The following is a 12512-nucleotide window of genomic DNA, read 5'->3' as shown; positions in this document are numbered from 1 at the left end:
TTTTAAGAATTCCATATAGAACTTCCAGTGTTATTCTGCTCAAGTATCTCCCTTCCCTGATTGCTGAAATTTTCATGTTCTAAATGATCAGGGAGAGTAAGCAATAACTTTAGGTTCACTTCTTCAGCTTTATAGTATTTATCATGAAGCTGCAAGTCATTTATCATCTTATTGAATCTTTCCAACACATCAGTAATGCTTTCTTTTGGGTTAGCCATAAAACCCTCATACTGTGAAATCAGTATTCTTCTTTGATTTGACCTAACTTCCTCAGTTCTTTCGCATAATATCTCTATCTTTTCCCAGATCTGTTTTGCAGTGTCACAGATGACAATATTGTTATACATTACATTGTCAAGTGACTAAATTAAGATTAACTGCAAGCCACTATCCAGGGAGACTTTTTCTTTCTCATGCTCGGTGTATTCTGCAGGGTCCTTGGGAGCATAATGAGCTGGAATAACCATGTCTCAATCTGTAGATTCATCAACTCTAACCATAGGAATGAAGGGCCCATTTTTGAGAATCTGAACATATAGTGGATTAGCCATTCTTATAAATAACATCATTTTCTTCTTCCATAGAGTGTAGTTAGCTTTGTCAAAAGTAGGCATTTTGATGTTACTGATTTTCTGTGTATTCATTCTTCCAAGATCTTGAATCTGTTTACTTTCAGATTTTGCTCTGATACCACTTGTTAGGAAATGAATAACACACAGGGGGTGAATGTGTTTTTGATATTTTTAGGATTTTCTTGAATGTTTATGGGTGAACAAAGTAAATTAAATCTTGTAGAGAAGATGTGTTAATGCAGTAAACAAACATGCAATAAATAAGAACACAATCTTTTCAAAACTCACTTAATTTTTCTATTAAAAATCAAGAATATTTTGCTACAAAATTTCTAGGCTCTTTGTTTGAAGAGCTTAGCTTCTTCTTGAGAGAATTACAAGATTTTCTATCGAGATTATTACAACTGACAAAAGACTAGTGTTAACTGTATAACTTAGTTAACTACTAGTTTGCACAGTGTACAATAAGACATGCTATTAACCTTTACTAAACTGTCACTTGTCATTTTCATTTTAGGAAAAGTGAACCTTTTACTTCTAGCTTAACATATCTTTGGCATCCTGTGACTATCTTTATCTTCTTTTGTCCGTTAATCTTCACCATTGATCTTGCACATACTTCAAGCTGCTTTTTATACACTTGTCAATCCAGCTGGTTGGATTGTTTGTTGATTGTATATCTTGGATATTGAACTGGTCTGTAATTTTGTACTTTGAGAATTTAACTCGAGATCTCTATTTAGGCATATAGAGATCTTGAATTTGATACCCCATTAAATTGGACTTATAGAGGTCTCTAAGTTCTCGAATGATACTTTGGCTTGTCGAGATCTCTCAGCTTCATGTCTTCACTTTTACTTATCGACAACTTAGAGTTCTCTAGTAAATTTTGACTTATCGATATCTCTGAGTTCTCTAGTGGACTTTGACTTATCGATAACTCAGAGTTCTCTAATGAATGTAAACTTGTCGATAACTCTAAGTTCTCTAGTGAAAAAATGACTTGTTGATATCTCCAAACTTCATGTCTTCAATTAACTTGTCGATAACTCCCTGAGTTCTCTAGTAGCCTTCCTGACTTCTCGATAAGTCATTTGGAATTCTCGAATGACTTCTCTACAACACTAAATCTGTGACTTATGGAGATCTTGACTTAGGTATTTTTATCCAAACAGATTAATTCAACTCCAAGCTTCTTCAAAATTCTTCTGAGGCATGATCTTCTTGATCTTCTTCCAGATAGAATCCTTAGGCTTGATACTATTTAAGGAAAAAGACTCTAGTTTGCTCCTTTGCATTTTTACAGACTTTAAAATGTTACAAGTACAAATACAAACTAAGATAACAATACAACTTACTTAGGGTTGTCAATATGACTTAATCTTGTTGAAATACACGCATGTCTTGCACAAGACCAAGCTACCAGGGGTTAGGACTTAACCTATAGTCGATCCTAGAAGCTTTAAATGAGAAAAATCAATCCATTTAGTTAGGTCAAGTCGAAACTTGAATTCTTCCAAAAATGGGACAGTTTGAGTTAGGAGAAAGTTGGAGATTAGAAAGTGATATTATGGGTAGGCCCTCATTAGGTCTCGATTAGAACTGATACTATGGAGTATGTGGGAGGTTTACAAGCCATAATTTGGAGGTTTAGGGTTAAAACCAAGGGTATAAAGTTAGAGCAAAATAGGGCAGTTCGAGTGTCGCAGGAACATGGGAGATACAACTTTGGGAGTAGGCCCAGGGAGGCCTAGGGTAGGCCTTGGTGTCATTCTAAGTGCATAAGTTATATTTAGGTTCTAAGATTCCAGCGTAGTAATTTGAATAGCTAACTTTGAGTGGAAGAGGGATTAATGATACTAGAAACCATTTGATGTCACCTAGATGTTGCACTTAGGAACACTTTGAATTTGCACTTAGTTTTTGAGCCCTTAGAGGTAAGGCCTGAGTTGACCATTGAGGTCATATGATAGTTAGAGGTCAGCAGAAGGTTAGCCAGGGTTTTGGTCTAGTGAAATGAGGTTGGTTTGATAGGGCACTTCAAATTTGGAGAGATAGTCGGGTTGCACTAGGCTAGTTTAACACTTCGAGTCAATTGTGTTGGTGGAGTGAGATCATTCAATACTTAATAGTGCACTATGTTTTAAATAATATATTATGTGACTAAATGTGTTATGTGCTCCTAAATGACTACATGGGACATGATGCTATTATGTGAATACTAAGAGTCGAGCGTGTAATTAGGCCTAAGTGCCACTATGATTCGAATTTCATATAACTAGGATGGAGATTTTGTAGGAATATATTTTGATGAGTTTTAATATTTTGTGTAGGCTCAGGAGAAGATAGTAAGCTTGACGTTAAAGTCGAGTAGTGCTCCCGGTTGCTTCTACGATCAAGATGAGAGTTAGTCCAGCCTTCTTAAGGCAAATGTCTTTAAACCCTCTCGAGATATGTTGCGAGTTATTCTGAACTTTTAAGATGTATTGCAAGTATTCTGAACCACTCCTTCGAGTTATAATAGCATGCTCGTATAATGAGGATTGATATTGTTGTCACCATGATATATCGTTACAAATACTCCAATTTTTTATTGAGATATTGTAAATGTTATGCCATGCATACGATTATTGGACTTGCTTTAAGTCTATTTGTGCTTTTATAATATTCACACCCTTATCACTATTTTGTTTCAACTTGACCAAGTACCTAACTTTGACTTAAACCGAATGTCTTAGCTATTTCGAGATACCCCTATAAACTAAAATACTTCAATTGCCTTGATTGTGTAATCTCTCTTGATTAACCGCTATCCTATTATACTCTCACACCTCCAAGATATCAATAATTCAACTCTTTACATATATCCTTATAATCATACCCAAACTTTGTCACTAGATATATGCCATATATAACCCTCAAAATTTGAGATCTCTATCTTGTTGATTAATGTTATGATTATTTTTCAATACTTTCTTCCTTGGTTGTCAAACCATTGATGTCCATCTTTGAAAACCCTGATAGTGAGAAGTAAATCATTCTGATAAGAGTTTCATAACTCAACTCCTTGATTGATAATTTAAACTCCTTTGTTTAAATCCTTGTAAAATTCTCCCTGGCATCAGTTTTATAAAAGATAATTGCTCTTTAAATAAAAGAATGTTTTCTTGAGATTGGTGGATTGGACTAAGATGCAAGTCCCTTTCACACTTATTATATTAGGCTTAAAAGATGCCTAGGGATCCCAATCAAATTGGTTACAAATGTTTTGACTTGAATAATGATGCCATACACCTCAATTTCCAATTTATAAATTGCTATGATGTTAATTTATGTCTTATAATATACCTTGCTGAGCGTTTAGCTCACTTCTTGCTTTTTATTCATGACATTTCAGCTAGCAAGTATGATTAGATCCAAGCAGACTACTCGTTAGTCTTCCGGTGGAGATGCTGAGGCTTATGTGAGAGCTCAGTTAGTATAGTTGGCGTTTGCGTGAGGACCGGTAGCTTTATATAAAAGATGTAATAGTTGTAGTATTGGACTGTTCAAACACTGCACCTTTGTGATCTTGGATTTTGTTGTTAACAGCCGTTTGTAATAACTTTATACTTATTAGTTGTATTCTATTAGTTTATTTTGGGGCTGTGATATATGATCAAAGAACAGTAATTATGTTTCAGTGAATATGAACAAAGGTTATCAATTTTCAGTGTATTACGAATTTGAATCAGATATAGAATTACGCATAGCAATTCACTATTCTGAATTTAGAATAGGGAAAAAACTTGCCTGGTATGCGATCTATTCCAAATCTATCACTGGCTTGAACCGCATCGCTAGATACGTATCTATCAAGTAAAGATACTAATTTAATTGACTTATACCTCAATCGTATACCAATCTGAATCCACAAAACCCTTATTGTCTGCCCGTACGATAATAATTGACTCGTATAATAATTAACTAGCATTGAGGACTCAATTAATCATATAAATTACATAGCACATAAGTCAGATAGTCATCCTGCTCTTTAAAACAGTTTTAGAATTGAAATTGAGTCATTCTTCGCATTATTGAACAATATCTGACTCGTGTCCTAATTTTTAGAATTTATTAGACTCGTATTTATAATTTATCGGGTCTATAAATAAATAAATAAATATCGAACGCCGACTCGTTTCTGGAAGAAATTAATATTTAAAACTATTTTTATCGGAAACGGATCATTTTTCTTAATTTAGGAGTGTTTGTTTAATTTAAAACGAATAAACGGTTCAATTAATATTTAATTCATAAGAATAATCCAATTATTATTCAAACCAATTAATTATTCAAATTAATTAAATATTAATTATATTTTTAAATAATTATTTAGGAAAAATCAGAATTAAAAATTATTTTTTCATAAATTTTTGGAATTTAAATGAATTTAAAACATATTATTTAAATAAACTGATTAATTATCAAAATACTTAATTAAATAATTTAAATAAATAATAATAGATAAATAGATAATTAAGTAAATAAATAATTTTCGAATTTCGGAAAATATTTCTGATTTTTTTACAAGATTAATTAATTAATTAAATTAATTAATCAATTTATTTAATAAATAAAACTGATTTTGATTTATTTTAAAAATAAAATTCCAGAAACATAGTTCTGAAATTGGATTTGGGTAAATCAGGATCAAAACCGGGATGGGAACCAGTCTAGAACCGAGTTAATGGGTCAGGAAGAACATTCCGGGTCGGGATGAACTTGTCGGGGTTTGCCCAGAATCCGGCGAGTTCCCCGGACTCCGGTGACTTTAATTCAGGCCAAAATTGATATTGTTTGGTCTGTTTCTCAACTGGGATCGATTCTAAATCACTTCAACAATTCATATCAACCGTCAAACCATCAGAATCATCCTAGAATAAGCATCTCCGACCAAATCAAAGAGAACTCCGACCAATTATCAATTTCCTTTGTTTGTACATGAAACCTTGATATTAATAGCTTAAATCAAAGCTTATAACATATTTAATTAAACCCCTAACACCTAACTAACCTCAGATTCTTCAAAAATAAAAAACGATCAAATCAAAATTAGCATAACCTCGCCCGCAAAGGTTGGCTCAGCTGGTTAAAGATGTGTTATGGATAAAATACCAAGGTTATTACTTGCTGTATTTAATACTAAGATTCGGGAGCTCAAGGCCTTTAATGGCTGCTCTCGTGTATCGTAGCTTAATTCTGCCTTTACGAGATGCCTACGTATCTCTGTGAATTAGAGAATCAAGCCAAAAAACGTAGTTCTGATTGGTGGGGGTGAGACCCCTTATATAGATGTTGGGAGTCCTTGAATTGGACTTGGTATAGGAGACTTGGTGGGCAAGTCTCATAATTAGAATGGACTTTGGAGTCCTAGATAGTAGGAAACTGATTCCTTATCCTTTTAGGTCCCCTTGAGGATAATCTATAAGGATTTATATCCTTATCAGGACTCTTCTCAATAGCTGATTTTTCCCTTATTAATTAATTACGAAATTAATTAATAATCAGGGCTTTTGGGCCTCTTTTATTCCATCAGACCTGATCTGGTCCATCAGGCTTAACCTTTCTGGTCTGAATATCATACATCTTCTTATTGGGCCTATCAGCCCATTAATTATAAAATCAGGACTTATTTATCCCTATCATTTGCCCCCCAACTTTTGGGAAACATTGATTACGTTTCGCAGAAGTTAAATCTATTCGTTCCCTTTCAGGGTTTCGTCTTTGCGTAAAGTGTGGAGCGACCTACACATTTACAATGAATCTTCCTTTTGTTCAGAAATTATCTTAATTTCCAGGAATTTTTCCCTAATTTTCTGGGATTTTCCCTAATTTTCTGGGATTTTCCCTAATTTTCTGGGATTTATCCTTAATTTCTGGATTTTTCCCTAAATTTCTGGATTTTTCCCTTAATTTCTGGGATTTATCCTTAATTTCTGGATTTTTTCCCTAAATTTCTGGATTTTTCCCTTAATTTCTGGGATTTATCCTTAATTTCTGGATTTTTTCCCTAAATTTTTGGGATTTATCCTTAATTTCTGGATTTTTCCCTTAATTTCTGGATTTTTTCCCTAAATTTCTGGGATTTATCCTTTAATTTTCTGGATTTATTCCTTATTTCTGAAAATATTAACATGTTTCAGAAATTATTTAAGGAATTTCCTTATTTTCTGGATTTTTCCCTAATTTCCCGGGACTTATCCTTAATTTTCTGGATTTTTCCCTAATTTCCCGGGACTTATCCTTAATTTTCTGGCTTAAAATCGATCAGAATGCATTCAAAATCGATCAGGATGCAGCCAAAATCGATCAGGATCCTGATCGAATTAGCTCAGGATCTTACATTCTGGTCGACAGGATTCCTGATCGATTTCGATCAGGATTCTGATCGAATTGAATGGCTCTCGACCATTCTGATTGAATGGAATATCGATCAGGACTTTCTTCTCCGTCGATCAGGACTCTGATCGATCTTAGGGGATTTCTTCCCTCCTGTTCGAATAAGATATCGATCAGGACTCTTTTCTGTGTCGATCAGGACTCTGATCGATCTTAGGGGATTTCTTCCCTCCTGTTCGAATAAGATATCGATCAGGACTCTCTTCTGTGTCGATCAGGACTCTGATCGATCTTAGGGGATTTCTTCCCTCCTGTTCGAATAAGATATCGATCAGGACTCTATTCTGTGTCGATCAGGACTCTGATCGATCTTAGGGGATTTCTTCCCTCCTGTTCGAAGAAGATATTGATCAGGATCCTCTTTTGCATCGATCAGGACTCTGATTGAACCATATTAAGGTTCTGGTCGATTTTTGACTTTTTAAATTCCACAGGAGCTTCTAGATTGTTCCTGATACTTCTTGTAGATGGGCCTTTAGGTTGGGCCTGGCTAAATGGGCCTAAAAACGCCTCGTATTCCGAGCTTTTCGCCTATATAAGTGTAGTGTGGAGTGAGAATCCTCACCTCACTTCCCACTTCTCATTTTATCTCACATTTTTCTCTAAAGTTCTCCCTTTTGAAGGCGATTTCCGGCGACCAAAGCCACCGCAGCTCCACCATTCTCAAGTATTTCTGGGTTTCAAGCCTTCAACCGAAGCATATTAATGGCGGACCGTGACCTAGCTCGTTTGCAGAAGATGAATGTCTCTAAGAGAGGTACAAACATCCAAATTCAATCTCCATATACTTCCCTCATTGATATGATTAACTCGAGAGGTGATGAATATCCTTCTCTGTCTGAGTTAGATTCGTATAATCATGGTAACACTTTTCATGAGTTAGATGGTAGGATAGAGTCTATGAATACCCTGTACAGACTTCCACCCCACCTTAGGATCACTCCAGCCGCCCCTGGGGATAGGACTTGTAATTGGGAGGGGGATACCCTGTTCATTTATCGAGGAGCCCTGACCGCAGGTCTTAGGTTCCCATTTCACGAATTTATTCCTCGTTTACTAGCCGATGTACGAATCAACCCTTGTCAACTCCCTCCTAACGCCTGGAGGAACATTATCTGTTTTATGGTCCTTTGTCTCAGGAATAGCTTCCCTCTTTCCGTAGCAGTCTTTAGGAAAGTTTTCCAATTCTATAATAGTTCCATGAGTCAGCCGGGCTGGGTTTTAATTCGCCAACGGCCCAAAATTCCCCATATCTTTGATAGTAACTCTATAGTCGAGAACAACCCTAAATGGAGGGATGAGTTTGTTAGGCTGACCTGGGCTGGGGGTGATTGGGCCACACTCTTCCATAGGCCATTTTGCAAAGTATCAGATGGTAGTCCTGGTAGCATCAGATTAACTGATGAGGAGGAGGTGGCCTACCAAGCCTTAATTTCAGACGATGGGAAAACAGACACCTGGACCCTTTTAGAGGAGTTTTCCTTGAAGAAAGTTGGTCTCTCCCAGGCCAGTGATAAGGGTAAATTTATACCTGCGAAATTATTTTTCCTTCTCTTTAACCGTACTTTTTCTTTTTTCTGGATTTTAATATTCCTTCTGCTTTTCCTTTCAGCTTGTGAGGCTATTAATAATGTCAATAGGCCCAAGGAGGGGGAATCTGGCCGCCAGAAGAGGGCCAAGTTAAACAGGGATCCCAGGAGCAAACCTGACGGTCCTACTTTCCTTAAGCCCCACGTCCCGGTGGTCGAGCTGGGGGACGATGTGGATCCTCCACTTAAGGCACATTCCTTCAGGCCTAACTGGGGCTTCAGGAGGAGCGATACGGTGGTTGGATCCACCAAACATGCCAAGGATTGGTCGTACCATTCCATCACTCCCCATGATTTCACTGACATTGTTACGGGGAGTGATGTCGAGACTATTGAGCTTCTGGGCTCTCAAGCCCAAGCTGCGGTAATTTTCTTTTTTCTTCTCTTCCTTTTGTGAATTTCAACTTTTCTTGTATCCCAATGAATTTGCGCCAACTCATACATATTTCTTTGCAGAGTAATACCTATTTCCAGGCGGCCCTACATCAGGCTAGATCTTGGAAGGGTAACTCTGATGTTTTTGAAAAGGAGATGAAGAAGTGGGAGGAGAGAGCCAAGGTCCTAGAGAAGAAGCTGGACACGAAGAAAGAGGAGCTGGCTAAGGCTCATTCCGAGCTGGTGAAACTTAGGAGCGATAAGGATAAGCTCATTGATGACTACATGGATTCTGACAAGTTTAAGAATCTCATGGAGATTCATGATGAGGGTCTTTATTCCCTACAGTTCACTCAGGGATGGGATGCGGCCGTGAAGGCTGTTTCTGAGAAGTACCCGGGCTTAGTCGACCCTAAGAACTTTATAAGTCCTGAGCAGGCTGAGTCAGAGGACAGCATAGACGCCCTCTTCGACTCTCCTCAGCCAGATGATCACATCTTGGATCCTAACACTGCTTCTCCTCCCGCTTCTCCTGCGAAGGACGCTGAAGGCGCTGATAAGGAGAAAGAGAATGAAGGCTCCCGCATGGAGGAGTAGTTTTTCTATTCTGTAATTTTATCCTTAATTTATGTCTGGACTTTTGTTTGTATTAAAACTTATTACCCTGCGGGGCTATGCTACTTTCCTTATTTGCATTCTCTCCTTCATTTTTCCGATACTTTAATATTCAAACTTGGCTTAATGGGCCACACAAGTATTATCACAACTCAAACATCCATAGGTTGAAATAATTTCGAACTCTTCAATTTCAAGTCTGGTTTTCCAAAACCTTACATAATATGGGTTCGACCCTGATCTATAATAGCTAAAAAAGAAAAATACTATGCAAACAAAGCTTCAAGGTGCTTTTAAACCTACTTGTCATAATGACAAGTGAGAATCGTACTTCGACCATCTTACACGTAGTAAACCTTCAGGTTTTGTGCGTGCCAGGTTCTCGGGACTTCAAAACCATCCATAGTCTCCAGCTTGTAGGTTCCTCTACCCTGAACGCTCTTGACTCTATACGGCCCTTCCCAATTTGGGGCAAGCTTTCCTTTCTGTCCGACACTAGAAGCCTCTATTTTTCTCAAGACTAGGTCACCTTGTTTAAAAAACCTCTCTTTAACCCTTAGGTTGTAGTAGAATGAAGCTTTTTTCTGATATTCTACTATCTTTGCATGTGCTTTATCTCGCACTTCATCGATTAAATCCAGGGCTAACTTCTGCCCTTCTTCATTTTCTTTTTCATCAAAAGCCTGAATCCTTGGAGAGGAATGTGATATCTCCACGGGAACTACTGCTTCTGCCCCATATGCCAACATGAAAGGAGTTGCATTTGTCGTGACTCTACAGGTAGTCCTATAGGCCCATAATATGGGAAGTATCTCATCCACCCAATTATTTCTTGACTTTTCGATCCTCTTCTTAATCCATCCAGGATTATCCGATTTGCTACCTCCGCTTGCCCATTGGCTTGCGGGTGAGCCACAGAGGTGAACCGTAACTTAATTTCATTTTCTTCGCAATACTTCTTGAATTCCTCATTGTTGAATTGTGTTCCATTGTCAGTGACGAGGATACGGGGAATTCCATATCGGCACATAATGTTTTCCCACAGGAATTGTGCAACCTGCTTAGTTGTGATTTTGGCCAAAGGTTTGGCTTCGATCCACTTGGTGAAATAATCAATGGCTACAATCAGAAACTTCCTTTGGGCTGTGGCCATAGGAAAAGGCCCTAGAATATCCATCCCCCACATAGCAAAGGGAATAGGTGAGTTGATAGAGGTCAGCATCTCGGGGGGTTGTCTGGCCACTGGTGCATGCTTCTGACAGCGATCACACTTCTTTACATATTCTTTGGCATCAGCCATCATTTCTGGCCAATAGAAGCCTAAACGAGTTATCTTATGAGCCAAGGCCCTGCCCCCCAAGTGTTGCCCACAAATACCTCCATGCACTTCCTCAAGAGCTAAGCGTGCCTCATCGGGCCTGAGACACCTCAAGTAAGGAACCACGAAAGATCTTTTATATAGAATCCCATCTATCAAAGAGTACCTTAGTGCTCAAACAGTTAACTTCCGTGCCTCAATTGCATCTCTTGGCAACCAACCGGTCTGAATGTGAGCCTTGATGGGATCAATCCATGACGTCCCCAAGCCTACGGGAGCCACAAGCTTAACATCTATGCTTCGTGTCTTCAAAACACGGAAGTACACACTTCCTGAACTTTCTTCAATCTCAGATGAAGCAAACTTTGATAGCGCATCTGCTTTAGCATTTTCTTCCCTTGGAATGTGTTCAACATGGCATTCATTAAATTGGGTCATCACAGCCCTTACTAGGCGAACATACTTAGCCATCGTATCATCCCTTGCTTCAAATTCTCCCTTTACCTGGGATATGATCAACTTCGAGTCTCCACGGACCTTTAAGTTTTTGACTCTAAGTGTCCCAGCTAGACCAAGGCAAGCAATCAGGGCTTCATACTCTGCCTCATTGTTTGTGGTTGGGAAGTCTAGCTTCATGGCATACTCAATTAAGAATCCATCAGGGCTTTGCAAAACCAACCCTGCTCCACTGGAATTTGTTTTTGATGCTCCATCAAAATAGAGAACCCAATATTCTTTCTCCTTGTCCCCATTGTCGACTCCCTTGTCTTGAGGTATGGTATCTTCCTGCCCCCCGACTTCTTGGTTGGGTATGGTACATTCCACCACGAAGTCAGCTAGTGCCTGGGCTTTTATGGCCGTACGTGGCTTATACTTGAGATCGAACTCTCCCAACTCTATTGCCCACTTAATCAGTCTCCCACTTGCCTTGGGACTGTGAATGATATTTCTCAGTGGCTGATTTGTTAGCACTTCAATTTGGTGAGCTTGAAAATAAGGATGCAGCTTTCTTGAAGCCATTACCAAGGCTAAAGCGAATTTCTCAATGGCTAAATAATTCAACTCAGCACCATGCAAAATTTTGCTGACATAGTATACGGGTTTCTGGACTTTCAGTTCCTCCTTAACCAACACCGCGCTCAAGGCGCTCTCTGAAACAGCCAAGTACAAGAATAAAACTTCACTCAGAACTGGCTTGGCCAACAACAGGGCCTGGCCCATATACTTCTTTAACTCTTCAAATGCCTTCTGATTTTCCTCACTCCATACAAAGTCTTTGATGTTCTTTAGTGACTTGAAAAATGACAAGCACTTGTCTCCTGACTTGGAGATGAATCGTCCTAACGCAGCAACTCTTCCTATGAGCTTCTGAACATCCTTGACAGTTTTGGGGGGTTCCATGTCCAGGATTGCCTTTATTTTATCGGGATTTGCCTCAATTCCCCTTTTCGAGACCATCAATCCCAAGAATTTTCCAGATCCTACTCCGAAAGCACACTTCGTCGGATTCAACATCATCTTGTGGTACCTCAGGACCTCAAAAGCTTCCCTTAAATGGGCTATATGATCAGTCTTTACTAGACTCTTGACTAACATGTCATC

The sequence above is a fragment of the Apium graveolens genome, chromosome 11 (assembly GCF_009905375.1).
Source record: "Apium graveolens cultivar Ventura chromosome 11, ASM990537v1, whole genome shotgun sequence".
In the NCBI taxonomy this organism is placed as follows: Eukaryota; Viridiplantae; Streptophyta; class Magnoliopsida; order Apiales; family Apiaceae; genus Apium; species Apium graveolens.
Note: the sequence above shows the minus strand (reverse complement) of the source record.